Below are 22,615 nucleotides of genomic sequence, written 5' to 3' on the forward strand. Positions count from 1 at the left end.
GACAGATAAAAATGTTCATGTTATAGCCAGATGCTGGTGACTCATGCCTTTAGTCCTAGCTACTCAGGAGACAGTGATCAGATGACCACAGTTCAAAGCTAGCCTGGGCAGGAAAGTCTGTGGGACTACTCTTATTTCCAACTTATTTTCACAGAAAACCGGAAGTGGCATTGTGGCTCATATGGTAGAGTGCTTGTCTTGAGCTGAAGATCTCAGGTTGTGTACCCAGGCTAAGTTCAAGCCCCACAGCCAACAACAACAACAAAAATTAAAAAATGTTCATATTTCAACAGATTGTAATAAATGCTACATTACAAAAAGTAATCATATATATATTTATTATTCACAATTCTGTTTATCAAATTAGTAAAAAAATGATTAATCAACAATAAATTAAGAAGTATATTTAGGTATGCAAGAGAAAACTATGATGCATTACAGAATTTAATCTTAGAGAAAAGTCAGATGATCCTCTACATTGTAATCTTAAAGTGAAGAATATTTCTGTAACTTAACCAACTCATTCCTAAAGCCATATGATGAAAGCAGCAGGAGAGGGAGGATTGATGAGAGAGAAGGAAATGGAGAATGGCAAAGAGAGAGACACAGACACATTGAGAAAGGTGACACAGAGAGAGACTCAGGAAACTTGCATAAGGTGAATGCGTGAATAGAAATATACAAGTAGTGTACAAAACAGTCTCTAATGACGATATTAAAAGATCAACATTTGTCAAGAGTAAAATATTAATGAAATGTATTAGATGACTCTGCAACATGGTGGTATGCACACAGGAAGTTAATATAATAAAAATTTAGAAAAGTGAATTAGAGAGACAACATTGAATAGACATGAAGAGTGTGTGATAGAATCAAATGTAGATTAAATAGGAGGAACCCAAATATAGAAAAAAATTCCAGTTTAAATGATGATCACCATCACTTGTGACTATCACTACTAGAAAAATGCAAAATAGATCCTTACTAATTGACGTAAAAATTTCATAATAGTATTACAAGAGAAAATTACTGTAGATTTAGTACAGAAATTGTTACTAATTAAACATATAAGTATAATCTTAATGCTTATTTCTCCTGTTATGTCTTTTATACCTGAATACATGCAGAGAATTTTTATTTGGCATTAACAAGATGTTGTAACATTTTGGGACAAAAATGCAGCCTAGGAGCCCTGCACTGGAAGCCAAGATAGAGAAGACCTCCACAGCCACCATGATCTTCCCCTTGGCACTGTGGTAGACAGGCAGGAAGTTGAGCCACACACTGCAGAACACCAACATGCTGAAGGTCAGGAACTTGGCTTCATTGAAGGTGTCAGGCAGGTTCCTGGCCAGAAAAGCCACAGTGAAGCTGGCTATGGCCAGGGAGCCCAGGTATCCCAGGACACAGAAGAAGGCGGTGAGGGAGTCCTTGTTGCACAGGATGATGATGTGGCCATGTTCAGAGTGTGCATCTGTGTCCACAAAGGGAGGAGAGGTTCCCAGCCAGAATCCACAGAAAGTCATCTGGATGAGGGTGCATAAGGGGATGATAAGTTTAGGAGCTCCTGATACCAGCAGCCACCTTATCCTTCTCCCTGGAGAAATAACCTTGAAGGCCAGGATCACAGTTACTGTTTTAGCCAACACTGTGGAAACAGCCACAGTGAAGACAACCCCAAATGTGATCTGCTGCAGGACGCAGGTGACTGTGTTGGGACGGCCAATGAAGAGCAAGGAACAGAGGAAACAAAAGATGAGAGAGATGAGCAAGATGTAGCTGAGAGTCCGGTTATTAGCTTTGACAATGGCAGTGTCTTGGTGTTTGAGAAACATTCCAAGAATAGCAGCAGGTAGCAAAGAGAAACAAATACCCATGCAGGCCAGAGCCATGCCCAAGGGATCTCCAAAAGCCAGGAAAGTTTCATCTCTCCGGAGGCACTTGTTTCTCTGTGTGTTGGCATACTGATGATCTGTACACTTCACACACTGCTCCATATCTGGTGGGAAGTGTAAACTACCATTAATTTCTTTTGTGAACTTCTTTTACTTCAAAGATTTTAGGAAATTGTTCACTTAGATGTTATCCTAACATGTCAGCAGTTACAATAAATGTATTTTCTGTTTCTTTTCTAAATAATAACCTATTCCCATTATCATCTACTTCTTTATTCAGGCTTTTATATTCAACTTTTTTCACTCAGTGATGGTTACAAATATTAATAATTTGAAATTTGGGGTACTGGAATTTCCTATCAACAATTTCTTATACTTTTCCTCACTCTTATTAAGAGAAATGTGCCCTATTCTGCAATCCTATTGAAAATTGTAATTGTACATGTTACAGTCTTGTTCATGTCTCTGTAAAACCATTTTATTGCTGTGGCCCATCCTTGAATTCACCTAATTATGTTTTTCTTGCTTACTTATCTGTGAAAGAGTAGAAACAGAGAGAACACTCTTGGACACTCTATAGTCATGCTCACTTCTTCTACTGAATCCACCTTTCTGAACACTTGTTCTGTGCCAAGAACAGTTGTGGGTACTGAAAAATAATAAAATTCAAGATTCATCTTTTCTGTGTGGACAAAAATGCAACTTTTAAGATGATCACTGTCCTTAATAAGACATGTTCAATTTCATTTCAGAGTTTACCCTTGTGCTAATGATTCTTGTTAAGAGGCATTTCTGGAGATAACTTTGCCTGCAATATACCAGAAAATATTACTAAATATGTAATTCAAAATCATGATCTATCATATTTCATTAGCAATAACACTATAACAGAGAGAGGAGAAATGGGCTCTGTCATCCTAATCCACAATTTTTGCATTGACATGGTTCGATTGAGGAAAACTAAAGTGAATTGAAGAATTCCTTCCTAAGACATGGACTTACCTGTCCCATTAGCAATCTCATTCTGTTGGCAAGGGTTACAATCAAAGCAACAGGCAGGCTATCCCTCCTGAGGAGATTTCCTGAATCCAGAACCACAACTCTCACTGCAGACAGAGTGAGGAGTCTGACGAAAGTCAGAGGTGTGTCAGTAATTGTTTAGACTCATGCCAAGTCTCCCAATAGTCCATTGTTAAAAAAATCAGATTATTAAGGATAATGTTTCTATGTGGGTAAATGTAGTCTCTTAACTGAATCCTGTTATGGATTCTATATGCCATTATTCTTAATATTCTTAATAAACTTGATATTTAGCCAGTTGAACTCGTGAAAAGTATGGAAAATTAATGGTGAGAAAGTAAGTCCAGTGCAGAGACCTAATGAACTGGCTTGAGTTCACATCATTATGGAGAAGAACCTGGAGGAAAACCTCCTTTTTATAGGATTTTGTGAACCCCAGACCCATCATATCTTTCTCTTTGTTTTCCAACAACCATGAGGTGAGACTTTTCTCACAGGTGCCTTCAATGATTCCTCTTACTGAAGATGCCTAAGTAGCGGGCCAACCAATCATTGAATGAAAAAACTCCACAGAATGGAGCAAAATAAACCTTTCAAATAAATGCAGTGATTCATCAGGTAATTTATCATAGTGTTAGAAACTTACTGAGAGATATTACTTATTTTTATGACTATATTCAAAATCAACATTTAGGAACACATTTAATTTTTTTTTTGATGGTAGTCAGACCTGGGGCTTGAACTCAAGGTCTAAGTGGTGGATTTGAGCATTTTTTGCTCAAGTTTACCATGCCACTACTTGAGTCACAGCTCCACTTCCAGATTTTTGGTGGTTGATTGGTGATAAGTGTCTCAAAGACCTTCATGTTTGGATTAATTTTAAACGGTGATTATTCAGATCTTAGCTATCTAAGGTTACAGGTGAAGGTTTCTGGCAGGCAGGCAAGTATAAATTTAAATGATGACTTTTACATACATATATATATGCTTAAAATTATGATTTGAAGGATGTGGGAGAGAGCAGGGAGAGTGGGAGAACAACAAGGGAAGGGGTAACAATGCTCGATAAGAAATGTACTCATTGCCTTCTTCATGTAACTGTAATACCTCTATTTAGCATCTTTGCAATAAAGTAACATTTAAAAAATCAGTATTAGATGCAACCCACCTCTGCAGTTCCTATGGCCCATTCTATCATATCTTCAGATAAAGACAGTTGATTACCATGGAGAGCATATGGAGAAAACTTTCCTACTTTCACATCAAATTGAAGACCTTCTGGAGAATCCCAAATGTTCAGAATGTCATACTCTGGCTCCAATTTCCTTTTCTCACCCAAAATTACTTGGTCTCCAGCAGGATTGTAAAATTGGATGTTTTTCAGAAAAGGGTGCAGCTAAAAGAGATACATCATCTTATGGTGAAGTACATCCCATAGTTAACAACTGGAAGTAAGAAAAGCTCCTGATTGCCTTCAGACCCTGTTTCTGAATCCAAGAGTAGCACAGCCACCTAATGAAGTATTGGAGGAGAAATTCCATGTAGGAATGAAAATAATCTTTCTAAATCCTAATCTGCCAGAAAAGGATCAGAAGGCCTTTTTAAAAATAATTAGAGAAACCAATACCATGCAAACAGGCAGAAGTGAGACAATACTAAGTTGTTTAGCTACAGGTGACAAAACAGTTGATGAATAATCCAGAGGAGAGTTCCCAATAAGCTCTACAAACACTACTGGTAAAAATGGTAAATGAAAAGATTGAAAACCAGCAAAGGATTCAGTGTGAGACTGATAGGGAACAAGATGAGATGAGGCTAACCAAAGATTAATACAGGAACTTTGCAAGCATGATGAGACTAACCTAAAATTAATACAGGAATGTCACAAGCATGAGGAGACTACTCAAAGATTAATACACGAACTGCTGAGAATAGTTATAGAGTATTACAGGTATTGCATTAGCATGGTGAGAATAGACACAGATCAATGGAGGCATTCATGGAATCCATAGAGAGCTGAAGGAATCCAGGGAAGCCCCAAAGGGAATGCACAAAGGGAATAATGAGACATCTGTAGTTCATTGAAAAAGAGCAGCAAGCTAAAACCTCAATCCAGTAGATGGAAACAAATAATTAAAATTAAATCAGAATTAAACGAATTAGAATCTAAAATAACCATAGATAGAATCAATAAAACAAAGAGTTGGTTCTTTGAAAAAATTAACAAAATTGACATACCCTTAGCAAATCTTATCAGGAAAAGAAGAGAACACACCCAACTAAACAAGCTCAGAGATGAGAATGGAAATATCACCACAGAAACAACCAGGATTCAGAACATTATAAGGGAATACTTTTCCAATCTTTATGCCAATAATTTTGAGAATGTGGAAGAAACGGTCGAGTTCCCAGCAAATATCCATATGCCAAAACTAAACCAAGATGAGTTAAACCATCTTAACAGGCCCATATCAAGCACTGAAATAGAAACATCAATAAGAGACTGCCCATCTAAGAAAAGTACAAGACTGGATAGATTTACAGCAGCATTCTACAAGGCCTTCAAAGCAGAGCTCACACCAATACTCTTCCATCTCTTCAATGAAATTCAAATAAAAAATTCACTACCACACTCTTTATGAAGCCATCATAACTCTCATCCCAAAACCAGGCAGGGACTCGTCAAAGAAAGAGAACTATAGACCCATTTCTTTGATGAACATTGATGCAAAACTTCTCAACAAAATTTTGGCCAATCCACTTCAACAACTCATCAAAAAAATCATACACCACGATCAAACAGGATTCATTTCAGGGATGCAAAGCTGGTTCAATATATGCAAATCAATTAATATAATTCATCACATGAACAAGAGCAAGGATAAGAACCAAATGATTATCTCAGTAGATGCAGATAAGGCATTTGACAATTTTCAACACCCCTTTAAGATGAAGGCTGTGGAAAACCTAGGAATCCAGGAAACATTCCTTAATACAATAAAGGCTGTATATGACAAACCTACAGACAGTATTATACAAACACAATGGTGAAAAACGAAAGCCATTTCCCCTAAACTCAGGAACAAGACAAGGATGTCCACTCTCTCCACTTCTCCTCAATTTCATAGTAGAATGCCTAGCTACAGCAATAAGACAAGAAGCAAACATAAAAGGGATCCAAATAAGGAAAGATGAAGTAAAACTCTCTCTCTTTGCAGATGACATGATCTTGTATTTGAAGAATCCAACAAACTCCACCCCCAAATTACTCAAGCTGACTCAAAACTTTAGCAAAGTAGCAGGATATAAAATTAGCCCTAAAATCAATAGCTTTTCTGTATGCCAATAATGAGAAGAGTGCGGCTGAAATCAGGAAAGCAACTCCTTTTGTAATAGCCCCCCAAAAATAAAATATCTATGAGTTAAGTAGAGAAGTGAAGGACCTCTATGATGAAAACTTTAAAAACCTGAAAAAGGAAATCAAAGCAGAACTTAGGAAGTGGAAAAACTTCCCATGCTCCTGGATTAGAAGCATCAACATCATGAAAATGGCAATACATCCCAAGGCTATCTTCAAATTCAATGCGAAACCTATCAATATGCCAACCTCATTCTTCAAGGAAATAGAAGAGGCAATTCAAAAATTCATACGGAACAAGAAAAGACCCCAAATAGAAAACAATCCTTAACAGAAAGTACAGTGATAGAGGAATATCAATACGAAATTTCAAACTCGTCTACAAAGCCATAGTAATCAAAACAGCTTACTACTGGCTCAAGAACAGACCTCAGGACCAATGGAACAGAATTGAAAACCCAGAAATGAACCCACAGACCTATAACCACATAATCTTCAATAAAGAAGCTAAAAAATAGAACGTAAGAAAGACAGCCTCTTCAATAAATGTTGCTGGAAAAATTGGTTAATCACCTGTAGAAGACTAAAGCTAGATCCTTCTATATCACTCTGCACCAGAATCAACTCCAAATGGATCACAGGCCTCGGAGTCAAAGCAGACCCTCTGAAAACATTACAGGAAGGAATCGGAGAAACTCTAGGGCTCCTTGGCACTGGCCCTAATTTTCTTAATAGAGACCCAGAAACACAACAAATCGAAGAATGGTTGGACAAATGGGATTACATAATACTGCATAGCTTTTGCCAGGCAAAGGAAATAGCTAACTAGATGGAATAGAAAGCCCACTGATTGGGATAAGATCTTCACTAGCCATACAATGGACAAGGGTCTCATATCTAAAATATACCTGGAAACAAAACATTAAATCCCCGAACAACAAATCCTCAAAAAACAACTGCCTAATAAAAAAGTGGGCTTAAGACTTACAGAGAAACTTCTCTAAAGAGGAAATAAGAATGGCCAATAGACACATGAAGAAATGCTCAACCTCTCTAGCCATGAAAGAAATGCAAATCAAGACAACATTTAGATACCACCTCACCCCAGTTAGAATGGCTATAGTCAACAGATGCAGGAGAGGCTCTGCCCAAAAGGAAACCCTACTACCTTGTTGGTGGGAGTGTAAACTTGTTCAACCACTTTGGAAAGCAATATGGAGGTTCCTCAGAGGGATCGACATAGAGCTGCCCTATGACCCAGCAATCCCACTTTTGGACATTTACCCAAATGATTACAAAGGCTACCAGCACAACTATGTTTATTGCTGCATTATTTACCATAGCTAAGATATGGAACCAACCCAGATGTTCCTCAGTAGATGAATGGATCAAGAAAATGTGTAGTCTACAGTGGAATCTACACCTCCGTCAGAGAGAATAACGTAACATCAGCCCATTTGTTAGGAGATGGAAAGACTTGTAAAAAATATATTAAGTGAAGTAAGTCAGGCCCAAAGAAACATAGGTCCCATGGTTTCCCTTATTTTCAATAACTAGTATATGTCTAGGACAAGCAGAAAAGATGAAAAACTATGTTCATATGGTCATATATGATGATGTAAACGAAATGAACCCCAAGATAGGGACACAATCTTTTTTTCTTTCTTGCTTTTGTTTCTAATGTATTTATGATGTTCCATTTGGTTTTTATTTTTGTTTCTTTGTATGTTTCTCCCCCACGGTATTACCCCTGTTTTCACTGTATTTGATGTCATTGTGCTGCAGCTTGTATATACACTTCTCTAATTTGAGGAGGGAAAGAAAAAACCATATGCTTAAATAGGGAAACAGGTTGGAACATTGTAACAATATGATGTACAAGACACTATGTTGAAAACGAATTTTACAATGGGGGAGTATTGTTGTCCAGTTTGGAGGGATGGGATGGTAGGGGAAAAACCAGGTGGAGGCAACGATGCTTGATAGTTAATGCATTCATTACCTTGCTCATGTAACTATAACCCTCCGTAAGGTATTTTTAGAATAAAAACAGTACCAAAAAAACAAAAGGAAAAAATTTTCTTGGCCTGGTGCTGGTTGCTCGCGCCTGTATTCCTAGCTACTCAGGAGGCTGAGATCTGAGGATTGCAGTTTAAAGCCAGCCCAGGTGGGAAAGTCTGTGTGACTCTTATTTCCAATAAACCACCAGAAATCTGGAAGTGGTGCTTTAGCTCTAGTGGTAGAGTGCTAGCCTTGAGCTGAAGAGCTGACAGACAGGGCTCAGGCCCAGAGGTCAAGCCTCATGACAGATTAAAAAAAAACAAAAAAGTAATTTCCTGGGATTTGGCCAAACAACCCAATATTTAATTTCATACAGTATATTCTCCAGGAAGTGCCTTTGCTCATGATGTGTGCCATCCAATATACAAGAAATTACCTGTGCAGGGGAAGGTGCTGTCCATTTTCTATTTCCCATTGTTTGAACTTCTGTTTGATGAAGAAACATCTCATGGAGAGCCTGGGCCACAGTATACACAGTATTGTATATATTGTAACTGTCCCCAGACATGGAAATGTCAAAAATATGCCTAGGCAAACAATCCAAGGAGGCGTCATGAGGACATTCGTCCCATGCTATACAATCAGACTCAATGTCTGAGCAATTAAAAGAGAGAAACCATAGCTTTGCAAGAAAAAAGTCTTCTGGGTATTTGGAAGGATTAACTGCCTTGACAAAATCTGTGAATCCAGAAACATCTGCATGATGGTGTGTAAAAATAAGAGGTACATGCAATGAGCCTAGCATGAAATATCTCCTTGTTTTTAAATTCCATTGTGAGTTCATGATACAAACTTTGCCTTTCATTAAAATGTGCTCAATAAATAGTATTAAATCTAGTAGTGATTCATTGTCACCATATATGATGAGGACATTTGCTGAAGATTTATTTATCTCATTATAAACTGCCATGATTCTGATTATATGTGCAATGCCTTTGCTTGATATCAGTAGCTCATAGGCTACACAAACGCTGTTCTTGGCCATTTCTTCTTTCAATTCAGGAAGAATCCACAAGCCATTCTCATCTTGTGAGGTGAACAGTCCCATCCAGTTCCAGCTGAAGTGAAGCAGTAAGGAGACCATTGCAGTGGCTATCGATGTGTCCTTTGGGGCCATCTGACAGAGAGCAGGAAACTTGTGATGGTCACTCAGGGCATGATCAAAAGGCCCAAAAGTAAACTAAAGGGAAAAAAATTTGGATGCTCCATGAGTGAGGAAATTGCCATCCATCATAATCTTAGTCTTGAAGTCTGTTAAGAAGCAGTTGATGTAGGTGAAAGCTAGGGTTTTGGTTTAATATTTGAAAGAAATATTTGAATTTTTATTTATTTATATATTTTTGTCAGTTGTGTGGCTGAACTCTGGGCCTGGGCACTGTCCCTCTGCTATTCTGGGCAAGCTCGCACTCTACCACTAGAGCCAAGCACCACTTCCAGCTTTGTTTTGTTATGTGGTGCTGAGGAATCTAATCCAGGGCCTCATGCATGCCAGGAAAGCACACTATCACTGAGCCACCTTCCCCAGCCCCTGAATTTTTATTTAATAGTTGTGCAACCTATCTGATTACTTATAAGATGCCTCTTAATCTTTGTCACCATTTTTTTTGGTCAGTCATGGGGCCCAAACTCTGGCCCTGGGCTCTGTCCCTCAGCTCTTCAGCTGAAGGCCAGCACTCTACCACTTGAGTGTCAACCCCACTTCGGGCCTTTTCTGCTTATGTGGTGCTGAGCAATTGAACCCTGGGCCTCATGCATGCAAGGCAAGCACTGCACTACTGAGCCACCTTCCCATTTCTATCAACTCATTTGTCCTCATTCCATTTTCAGATATGTACATTGAATATTGTGCTATTTTTCCCTCCCATCCATTTCCTATTCCCTACCTTTCCCCCTTAACATTTACCCTCCTCACATGATATGCTTCATCTTTTTGGATTCCACCATGGTGTTTTACCCCTATGTATATCATACTTTAGTCAGTTTGATCATGTATGCATGCAAATGGCTTTGTATGTGTCCCATTTTGGTTCATACTACATGCTAACATTGTAGATCTGACTTTCACATGTGAGAGAAAACATTTCTACTTCTGGTCCCAAGCCAGACCTGTTATACTCAACATAATATCTTGTGTGTGTGTGTGTGTGTGTGTGTGTGTGTGTGCTTGTGTTTGTGTGCATGTGAATGCTAGGACATGGGTACAAACTCAAGGTGTCAGACACTTGCTTGACTTTTTTTACCTCAAGGCTTGTACTCTTCCATTGAGCCACACATTTACTTCCTATTTTCTTGCTGGTTAATTGGAGGTAAGTTTCCTGAGTGGGTAGGTTTTCAGGTGTGAACCATCAGTACTCTGCTCATCATATCTTCACACCACAAGGAAATTATTGGTAAGACTTGAAATAATAAGTAATACATTTGTTTGTCTAATTTGTGTATCTCTTCCCCCAAACAATAGGAATATACATATCCCACTGTCTTTGAGTTCTTATTTTTTGGTATCATAAAATTGGATAGGCTCATAAATCAAGGCTCTTCCTATTATTCTCTTCTAACACCTAAAATGGCACCCATTAGACATTTTTGTATCCCTCCCACCCTCACCTGTGGAAATCTGTAGAGTTGCAGCAATGTCCCAATGCGGGCAGATGTTATTCCTAATGGTCCTGTTAGTATTGCTATAGACTTGCTGTCTCTCATACAAGAGTAGTTTGGAATCTTGTACTTCCCAAAGAGCCAAATGAAGGGAGTCTTAAATACCCTCCAAGCTCCAATTGAACATCATAGACATCAAATCCCAGAGTCAAGTTATGCAAAAGATCAGGGTTTTTGTTGATTTCCTCAATAGCAAAAGCCAAGGCCAAAAGAAACTGATAGTTCTTGAAGATAAATCTGCATAATGAGGATAGAAATTGAGGAGTATTTCAAAACTTATGACTTTGCTGGATTGAATGCTTGCTTCTTTGCTGATGAACATGTTAAAATATTATCATCAATTGGGATGGAATGTGAATGTAGTGTCTTATGGTTGTATATAGAATAAGATAAGGACACGAAGGGAATATGCCTAAATGAGATTTATGGCTTAAATACCAAAAAAGAGCATGCTTTTCCCTCACTACCACATGCACCACAACAAAAAACTGTTGTCTGTTAAACGTGGATTAGGCTTTCATAAAACATCAAATATTCTGTTTCCTGTATCAAAACATAGCTAGTTCCACCTGTGTGAAAAATAAATCTTGTGGTTTAATCACCCAATTTATGTTATGTGGCAGGCTAGGCTAACTAATGAATGTTCACTTTAAGAGCAACTTTCAGAAGCGAAGTGTTATTTGTGAAAAATTCTATATTTTTCTATATTATAGAAAAATTCTGTTCACAGACCCAAATCACTGAATAGCTCTTCTTCTGGATGATATTGAATATCAGGTAAGGGAATTTTATTCTTCTTTATGAAACTTTAAAAAATGGATGCATCCAACTTCAATGAACTCATGGAGAGAGGAATCTCAATCACAGTGGATGAGGAAAGAACTGTAAGCAAGCTTTACATTGAACTCCCAGTTCCAAGACCACTATGGTAAAATACAATGATCACAACCCTCTTCCCAATATATTTAGGTTGAAATCCCAAAAAGAAAGAATAAAGAGGAGTAAAGAGGATCAAAGTACTTTTCTTTCTCTCTGTCCTGTCTGTATGTGTTCGTGTGTGTGTGAATGTGCATTATAAAGAAATTAATATCATGAAATCTACACACATTTTTAAAAAGGAACAATGAAGGCAAGATTGAAATACAAAGGAAAGAATAGACTTGTTTGACTTATACAGTCATATAAGAAATTATCCCCATGGAAGCCTATCATGTGAGTGCTATCTTCTAAAAAGAAGAAAATAGCTTTAAGGAAAGCTGATTGATCATACACATCAGGAGGAGGAAACTGGAAGCATGAGTGAAGAGTGTGAATAAAAATTTTGTTAAATGCTGACAACAGTGTTTCAGAAAAGCAAAATTAGTGTTTTGGGGATTCAGTAATTGTATGACAATGGAAGTAAGAACCCAAGCAGTTATAAATGAATTTATTGAGGTATAAGAGACTATATGAAGGCCACAATTAGTATAATTCTTTAGAAATATAATGTCAAAGCACAAAAAATGAGTACTAGGAATACCTGTGTGTGTTGTGGAGGGTAGGAAACAGAAGAGAGATAGAAGTATGAATAGGGGAAATGAGTAGAATGTAGGCAAGAATGCATTGTATAGGCCACAGAACTGAGAAAATACTGATGGGTATAGGGGGGCATATTAAAGGGATTACAATGATCAAGCTATTATATACAGAAATTGCTTTGTTAAATGACAAAATTCAACACATAATCAAAAATTAAGAAAGTGAAAGAAGAAGTCGTGTGAGAGGAGTGGGTAAGAAAGTTAAAAGGGGTGACATTGAGCAAGAGGCAGTGTGTTCATAAACTCTCACATTGAATATCAATTCCTTTATACTAGTACCTAAAGAAAATAAGATTTAAAATATGTATAAAACTTATTGGTAAGAGTGACTATACAACAGATCTGAGAATGTTCAAACGTAGTAAATGTGGTAGACAAAATGAAAGGCTAGTTCTTATAAAGAGGGGAAAAATCAAATACATGTAGTAATTACTTCATTTACAGAAATAGAAAAGGGAAGACTAAATTTTATGAAAAAGTAAATCCTCTATTACCCAGCACTGTCTTAAGGCAGAAGAACAATAATGAAGTATCCTTATATCTGTTTTTCTATACTGTGGTGCCATAATAACAGAAAAATTTGATCAAACAGACACATGGATCAAAGAAATGTAAGACCAAGAAGTAATTGCAAACAACTACAGATATCTGATTTTTAGAGAAGTTGCCAAATAATATATGGCCTAAAGATGGCACTATTAGTATGGAGTGGAACTGTGAAACTGGGTTTCCATATGTACACTAAAACTAATCTCTACCCTTCCACCAGTATTTTTTTAAACTCAAAATCAGTCAGTTCTTAATAGAGCCTGGAACTTTGCAAGTAATAGACAAAATGAAAGGAAACGTACATACACAGGTAACTTAAATACAACTCAAATAGTTCATAAAATGAAATCAAGAATTAGGCTCTGGATTTGACTAAGGGGTTGGTAGAATATTTTGTCTCACCCACAAGGTCCTGAATTGTACTCCCAGCACTGGAAATGTAAAGCAGCTGTTGTTGTATCCAATGGAAAAGCTTCAGCACAATGAGAGAAATGGTGAATTAGCCAAATGCATTGTTAAATATCTTGGTTGCTATGCATCTCACAGAGGAATAATAGCATAGTGGAAAACAGTATGGATAATCCAATCAAGGAACAGATAATTTAAAAATGAAAAAATACTAATGGAAAATCAATTAAGAGAAAAAGATTCAATTATTTCAGCAATCAGGAAAATACAAATCAAAGTTATAATGGGTTGGCTACCAACTCAGACACAGATTGCAGTTTTGGTGATGGTATATAAAACTTAAAGATTGGAGATTCCTCAAGAAATTAAAACTACCTCCACTGGTGGTTCATGCCTGCAATCCTAGCTGAACAGGAGGCTGAGAGGCAAGAGTCTTGAGTCAAGGCCTGCTGGGCAGAACAGTCCATGACATTCTTTATCTCCAGTTAACCAACAAGAAGCTAGAAGTGGAGGTATAGCTCAAATGATAGAACATCAGCCTTGAGAGAAAAAGCCAATCAGGAGTGTAAAGCAAGCCAGTCACTATGGCTCCTGCCTCTAATCCTAGCTATTTCAAGACTCTGAAAGTGAGCAGAAGAAATGACAGATGTGGCAGAGTGAACAAAGACATAGGACAAGATATTTGAAATGGTCATAAATATAGTGAGTGACTCTACTGAAAGTATGAGACATGAATGGTGGAACTACAATATGAACCAGATAATTAGCATAAGCAGCATATTGTGTAAAAATTGAGGAACATTGCTGTAACATCAGTGGGTGCAGAGGTGAGTCAAATCTCTCACCCACTGATGTCTAATCACAGTGCTCCATGTAGCTATAAGAAAGTCTTCATGGATAAATACTGCTGTCCATAGGCAATACCATGCATAAAATTTTACTAGCCCAGACCATACTTCATTTCATATTTGTGGGCAGATAAGAAACCTCCATTGGCTGAAATCATAATACACACTAACAAAAGTCCTCAAACATTTTGAAAAATTAAGAGAATGAAAATCAGCTAAATATGGTTAAACAGTGGGGAATAAAAGAATAAGCCAGGCGCTAGTGATTCACACCTGTATTCTTAGATACTTAGAAGGTTGAGATCTGAGGACAGTGTTTTGAGGCCAGCTTTGGCAGGGATGTCTGTAAGACTTTAATCTCCATTAAACCACCAGAAATTGCCAGAAGTGGAGACGAGCCTCAAATGCTAGAGCACTAGCCTTCAGCAAAACAGTTGAGGGACAGTTCCCAGGACCACCACAAAAGAAAGAAAGATAAGCACACCAGTGACATGTAAGACAAGGATACATATCTTTGATAGCAGGAGAGTAATTCCTGTCCAGTGATTACACTCTCATGCTTGGGCAGCTACCTTAGGCTATCATTGTCATAGTGGTCCTTGGAAAGAAGTGAAAATGATTAAAAAAAAACAAACAATGACAGGTTCCCTTGCACTAGGAATCATATAGTTTGCTAACATTTCCTGAAGTTCTTTACACTCATTTTTCTTTTTTCTTTATTTGCTATTGAGACTCTCTGGTAACGACTAAACGCCAAGAATATGCATGTGCACAAGTAAGGCAGAACTCTTCAGGGCTGATAAAATTCTCCAATAAGGGATCTTTGATAATGCTGAGCTGCCTGGTGAAGTGTTGGATTGTGGAGCACTTCTGACATGAAATAATGACACAATGCTTAGTTTGGAACATTATCTACCTGACTATAGTAATAATGTGTGTGTGTGTGTGTGTGTGTGTGTGTGTGTGTGTGTGTGTGTGTGCGTGTGTTTGTGTGTGTGTTTGTGGCAATATTAGAGCTTGAAATCAGCATCAGACACTGTCCTTGAGGTTTTTTTTTTACTCACAATCATCACTCTGTAAGTTGAGAAATATCTCCACTGACAGGTTTTGGCTTGTTAATTGGAGATAAAAGTCTCACAGATTTTTTTTGTGCTTGGGCTGGCTTCAAATCTCCATCCACAGATATCAGTCCTATGAGTAGTTAGGATTACAGGCATGAGCCACCAGCCTCCAATAAGAATTTTTATCAATGTCTTCAAAATATAGGTGTTAAAAAGGAAAAGTTCTCAGATTATTGGCCCAGGGGGACAGAAAATGTAGCTTCAGCCTTTTAGTCCCAAACTCATTCCAGGGACTCAGCTTGATTGTAATAACATTCCTTCATTTTCTGTGATGGCAGCTGGGATGGAGAAGATGCAGAGATTCTGGACTAAAGTGAAGACCTTACTGGCCTGGAAAGTAGAAGATACATGGAACAAGATAGAGTCCTCTCATACTAGCAGTAGAAATAAAGCTAAATCATGAAATTGAGCTGTTCTTGGTGCAATAAGGACAGGAGGTCACTGGAGAGGAGACAGAACATTGATGTGTGTACCCAGAGCTCCCTCAGCCACTGCCCATCCTCAGAACAAAACAGTAAATGGGAATAAAAGGAAGAGTTACTTACAGTGTGTGGTCTTGTCTGGTGGAATCGCTTTTACTATGATCGATTCCCAAAGTTTAGAGAGGGAAAAACCCAGTGATCATCACATCTCCATCCATATGTGCTCGGTGCTTCATAGTAGAGAAGCAGCTAGTGCCAGCCAAGGACCTGACAGGGAGGGGAAGCTGGAGAAGGAGTGTGAAAGACACAAGATACATCCCTGAAGCCTCTGCCTCACTGAAATTCTGTCTAGAAGTGAGGACCTCATATCAGGTATGTATATTCATATACATTTTTATGTGTGCATATGTGTCTTTTTATTGATAGAGATCTGCACCACAGCTCTCCTTTCATCAAAGACTCTTGTGAATACACCGAAGTCATGTGTAAAAGTATTTCCTGGGGCTCTACATCTGTAACTTTCATTCAAGAGAAAAACATGAGTTGGAAAACATGTTTGTATATTTGCCTCGCAGAGAGTGAGGCTCCAGAGATGGAGTTATCTTGAATGTTTTTTTTGTCAACATCTGTGCCAAGAAACTATGCTCACGAAAGCCAGTTGTGATGATGCAACTGGATTGCCTCAGAACATGCCATGCCCAGTACATGGTTAAATGTTCACACAAAGTCTATGCTTGTGAGATATCAACTGAAGTTATGAAGGCATCATAGCCAGAGGGTGTGTTCACACACACAATATCTATAATAGCCACAGAACATGGTGGTTGGTACAGGGAGGTTTCAAGATGAATTCCATATACAGAGGAATCCAGAAATGTGCCCATATATTCTTGCCTGAGAAAGCAATGATGCTACTGAAACTAGCAATTATATGTGAATAACTCAAAGTCAGTGCTGAGATTGAGTTCCATTTTGCATTCAACAGATAATTATTACTAAATATGCTAACATACATCAAGACTTTTCCATGATGGAATGGTCAGAGAACCTGTCATAATAGAGGAAAGTCTTCTCTATCACAAACAGACCAATATCAAAAGCAACTCTATGTTTTCAAGTTGCCAACATATGTTAGATCCAAATTCCATTTGGAGATTTCAGAACAGTGGACAGTCTGTACAAAGCTGTAGTGTTGGGTGCACATTGGGTACACTTATCCATCATCATGCACTGGGTCTCAGAGAATATACAACACATACTTTAGAAGTTCAGGAGAAATAAAAACCTTTCCTAATGATATTTCCAAGGGGCTTTCACACTTGTCTATTTATTACATTATATAGGATTTCATCACTTACCTTTCAATTCTTAGTAGCCTATGTTATCTGGACAGATGGTTTATTTACCCATGTATATGTACGCTTTAGTCTCATAAGGTGGTGGCACTAGTTCATATCATACATCTATAGTTTCTTGAGGAACCTATATACTGATTTTCACAGTGGTTGAATGAAATTACATTCCTATGAATAGTGTGTAAGTGTGCCCTTTCCCTCCATTCTTACGAAAATCCTTAGCAGCATTGTCAGTGGAATGAGACATAATTAACTATTGCTTGGCTTTGAATTTCCTTTACTAGCCATGTATACTTCTGGTTTTGAGAACTGTATTGACGTTGTCTCCCAGTTTGTTCATTGGCTTGTTGATACTTTATGAGTTTAGTTTTCCGAGCTTCTTGTCTATTCTGGTTATGAATCATTTGCTGGATATTTAATTGGCAAATTATGTAAGTCATCTGTTCAGTCCAGTGACTGCTTGGTTTTGCCAAAGGCTTTTGGTTTGATGTAATCCCATCTGTAAATTCTTGTTCTTATTTACTGAGCTATTTAAAGTTTTAATTAGGAAGTGACAGCTTATACAAAACATTTCATAGTTTTTGTGATGTGTACAGTAGAGCTTTATCTTAAATTTTAGCTTCTGAATTTCCAAGGACTAAGAAAACAAGGATCAATCACAAATTAGGGGATCATGAGACACCTGGCCACAGCATTTAGAAGATGGCTCCAATGTGTCATAGAAATAGAAGCTCTGTTAGTGGACATCTTTAATCAGCCCATGTACTGTGCTTGTGTGTACACACGTGAGACAACCATAGGTAACCTTCCTGGATCATAGACTACAAGTCTCCTTGCAGCCAGAAGTTGCTTTGAAGATGTGGAGAAAGGAATCTTCTACAGTGAATCATTTTTCCACTTAGTATTTTTAAGAATTAAACTGTGTCAGATAGAGCTAATGTTTCCGAATTTTGCAGGTACTCTATGAGGAAACCTAGCAGATTTTTTTCTCATAATCATATGCACAGATAACATGAAAGAATTTATCCTTTACTTACATAAGTAAAAAGTGCAGGTTCTCCATATCCTTAGAATCATTGTGTGTTGAATATTTCATTCCCGATGCCATTTGTGTGCAAAACAGTGGCAATGTGACCTGAGTACAGGTGAGCCTTTTACAAGGTGTTTTAAAAATGGACTTGCCAGAGTTTCTGAATTGTTGAAAAGGTTCCACCCACCATTTTTTAAGTGTTCCACAGAATTCAGGTGGAAAATTGCCATATACAGAAGCAGGGGAGTGGTCATTTTCCCAGTGAGAAGTGAGGAACCACCATGTGTGACTGCGGCCCAAAGGAACCACAAAAATGTGTGTGGTCAATTTCCTCTGAGGGAATCAGAAAAGGGCGGAGGAGTCTGCAAATCTAGAAATTTCTAGGATGAGTTAAGAAGAAATAATGCCTTATCAAAAAAAAAAAAAAAGCAATAAACACCTGGGGTGCTGGTGGCTCACGCTGGTAATCCTAGCTACTCAGAAGGCTGAGATTTGAGGATCACAGTTCAAAGCCAGCCTTGGCAGGAAAGTCTGTGAGACTCTTATCTCCAGTTAACCACCAGCAAACCGGAATTGACACTGTGGCTCAAGTGGTAGAGAGCTCACCTTGAGCTGAAGAGCACAGGGACAGCATCCAGGCCCAAAGTTCAAGTTCATGACTGACAAAGAAAGTGCTCCAGAAACATTCAGGTATTGTACATTTATGCCAATTATTCCAAACTCTGTTGAATAATGTGTAAGGATGGAAATTATTTACCTTTCCTTCCTTAGAGCAAGTTTGGTAAAAGAAAGTTAATTAAATATTCAATGTAGTGACTAAGGTAGAAAAAAGGCCATGACAAATGGGGAAAATGGAGACGATTGAGAAAGTTCAAGTTCTGAATAAGGAAGAATGTATTTCAGTCATTGGGTTCTGGTGCTAGATTCAGGGGAGGCATAAGGAGAGATCTTGGTCCTCTAGTAGGTTTAGGCCAGAGCAAAGAAAAGAGAAATTAATTTTTTTACAACTATAAATTAACTGCTGTTGTTTTCCTTTTTATATTTTCTTTTTTGTTTTAATATATTATTTTTTTGTAAAAATATTGTACAGAGGGGTTATAGTTACATGAGTACGGTAATGAGTACATTTCAAAGAGAGCATTGTTATCTCCTCCTTTATTTTTCCCCTACTGTCACTTCCCTCCCCACCTTCCCAACTCCTCCTGCCACCCCCCACCTGGACATTGTAAAGTTCGTTTTCAATATAGTGTCCTGTACATCTCGTGGTCACGATGGTCAACCTGCATCTGCATTTAAGCATCCTGCCATATTCCTTCCCCTCCCCAAATTACAAAAATATATATACAAGGTGCAGAGCACTGGCATCAAATCGAGTGAAAACAGGGCTTATGCCATGGGGGAAGAACATAAAATAGAAGCAAAAGAATCAATTAGTGTATTGTAAGTACATTAAAAACACTAGCAAGAAAGAAAAAAAGCTGTTGTGTCCCTGTCTTGGAGTATATTTTGGTTAACTTCTCATGTGGTCCTATGTACATAGTCTTTGACCTTCTTGGCTTGTTCTAGACATGCACTAGTCACTGCAAACAAAGGAAACCGTGGGACCTATGTTTCTTTGGGCTTGGCTTACTTCACTTAATATGATTTTTTCCAAGTCTTTCCATTTCATAACAAAAGAGGCAATGTCATTTTTTCTGAAGGAGGCATAGAATTCAAAGATATATATATATATATATATATATATATATGTGTATATGTGTGTGTGTATGTATACCATATTTTCTTGATCCATTCATTTACTGAGGGGCATCTACGTTGGTTCCATATCTTAGCTATGATAAATAATGCCACGATAAACATGGTTATGCTGGTACTTTGGTATGAATTTGTTTGTGAGTTTTTGGGTAAATGCCCCAAAATGGGATTGCTGGGTCTGTGGAGTGTTTTGAGGAACCTTCATACTGCTTCCCAGAGTGGTTGAACAAGTTTACACTCCCACCGGCAATGCAGTAGGATTCCCTTGTGACCAAATCCCCTCCAGCATCTCTTGTTACTAGATTTCTTTCTTTTTTTTTTTTTTTTCTGTTGTGAGAATACCATAGAGAGGAGTTACAATTACATGGGCAAGATAAGGAGCACATTTCTTATCAAGCATGGTTGCCTCCTCTTTGTTTCCCCTTCCCGCCCTTCCCATACTTCCCCCACCTCCCCACCATCCTCCCTCACCCACCAAAATTGTAAAGTTAATTTTTTGACATAACGACTTGTACATCTCATTGTTGCAATGGGTCCACCTGTATCCCTAGTTAAACGATTAGTTTTTGCCCTGTCCCTCCACAAATTATACCAACATCAAATACAGTGAAAGCAGGGTTATACCATGGGGGAGGGACATAAAAAGAAACATAGAAATCCATAAATATGTTAGAAACAATTGCATGAAAGAGAAAAAAAACATTTGAATACTTATCTTGGGGTTCATTCCCCTAACATCAATTTATCTGACCTTTTCTGCTTGACTTAGACATATACTAGTTATTGCAAATAAGGGAAACCATGGGACCTATGTTTCTTTGGGCCTGGCTTACTTCACTTAATATAATTTTTTCCAAGTCTTTCCGTTTCCTAACAAATGGGGCAATGTCATTCTTTCTGATGGAGACATAGCATTCCATTGTGAATATATACCACATTTTTTTGATCCATTCATCTACTGAGGGGCATCTGGGTTGGTTCCATATCTTAGCTATGGTAGATAATGCTGTGATAAACATAGTTGTTATTAGATTTCTTGATTGTAGCCATTCTACCTGGATGAGGTGGAATCTCAGTGTTGTCTTGATTTGCATCTTTTATGGCTAGAGAGGTTGAGCATTTCTTCATGTGTCTATTGGCCATTCTTATTTCCTCTTCAGAGAAGTCTCTCTTTAAGTCTTTAGCCCATTTTTTAATCAGGCAGTTGTTTCCTTGAGGATTTGTTGTTGGGAGATTTTATTTTTTGAGTTTCAGCTATATTTTAGAGAAGAGACCGTTGTCTGTTGTATGGCTAGTGAAGATCTTCTCCAAATCCGTGGTTTCTGTTGATCTTGCTAGCTATGTCCTTTGTTTTGAAGAAGCTTTACAGTTTCATGCAATACCAACGTTTCTTTGATTTGTTGTGCTTCTGTGTCTCTATTAAGAAAAATTTTACCTGTGCCAAGGAGCCCTAGAGTTTCTCCTATTCTTTCTTGTAATGTTTTCATGGAGCCTTCTTTTATTTTGAGGTCTTTGATCCATTTGGAGTTGATTCTGGGTGCAGGGTGATATACACGGACCTAGTTTTAGTTTTCTACAAGTGACTAACCAATTTTGCCAGCACCATTTACTGAAAAGACTGTCTTTTCTTCCATTCTATTTCTTTATCTCCCTTGTCAAAGATTAGGTAGCTATAGGTCTGTGGGTTCATTTCTGGGTCTTCAGTCTTATGCCATTGGTCCTCAGGTCTATTCTTGTGCCAGTAGCACGCTGTTTTGATTACTAGGGCTTTGTAGTAGCGTTTGAAATTTGGTATTGATATTTCTCCAGTGCTGTTCGTTCTACTAAGGATTGTTTATACAATTCGGAATCTTTTATTATTCCATATGAATTTTTGGGTTGTTTCTTCTATTTGATTGAAGAATGAAGTTGGAATGTTGATAGGTATCCCATTGAATTTTTAGATAGTTTTTTGTATATTGTCATTTTCACAATGTTAATCCTCCCAATCCAGGAGCATGGGAGGTTATTCCACTTACGTAGTTCTCTTTAATTCCCTTTTTCAGTTTTAAAAATTTTCGTCATACAGGTCCTTCACCTCTTTTGTTAAGTTAACTCCTAGATATTTTATTTTTTGTGTGGCTACTACAAAAGGGATTGCTTTCCTAATTTCAGCTGTGCTCTTCTCATTATTGTCATACAGGAAAGCCATTGATTTCTGAGGGTTAATTTTGTACCCTACTACTTTGCTAAAGGTTCGAATCAGCTCAAGTAACTTGGGAGTGGAGTCCATGGGGTTCTTTAAATACGAGATCATGTCATCTTCAAAGAGGGAAAGTTTTACTTCATCCTTCCCTATTTGGATCCCCTTTATGTCTGCATCTTATCTTATTGCTGTAGCTAGGCATTCTAATACTAGTTTGAAGAGTAGTGGGGAGAGCTGACACCCTTGTCTTGTTCCTGAATTTACAGGAAATGGCTTTAACTTTCACCATTATGTATAATGCTGGCTGTACATTTGTCATATATAGCCTTTATTGTATTGAGGAATGTTCCATGGATTCCTAGGTTTTCTAGAGCCT

At 37.8% G+C, this 22,615-nt stretch overlaps 1 pseudogene; it reads right to left on the bottom strand.

Annotated features, from left to right (window-relative positions):
* Window positions 1-1,079: 1,079 nt before the first annotated feature.
* The window catches only part of LOC122119853, a 28,010-nt pseudogene continuing 6,474 nt past the window's right edge, over window positions 1,080-22,615 (bottom strand).

The sequence above is a fragment of the Dipodomys spectabilis genome, unplaced genomic scaffold, assembly GCF_019054845.1.
Source record: "Dipodomys spectabilis isolate Male_0828 unplaced genomic scaffold, ASM1905484v1 ptg000173l, whole genome shotgun sequence".
NCBI classification, from domain to species: Eukaryota; Metazoa; Chordata; class Mammalia; order Rodentia; family Heteromyidae; genus Dipodomys; species Dipodomys spectabilis.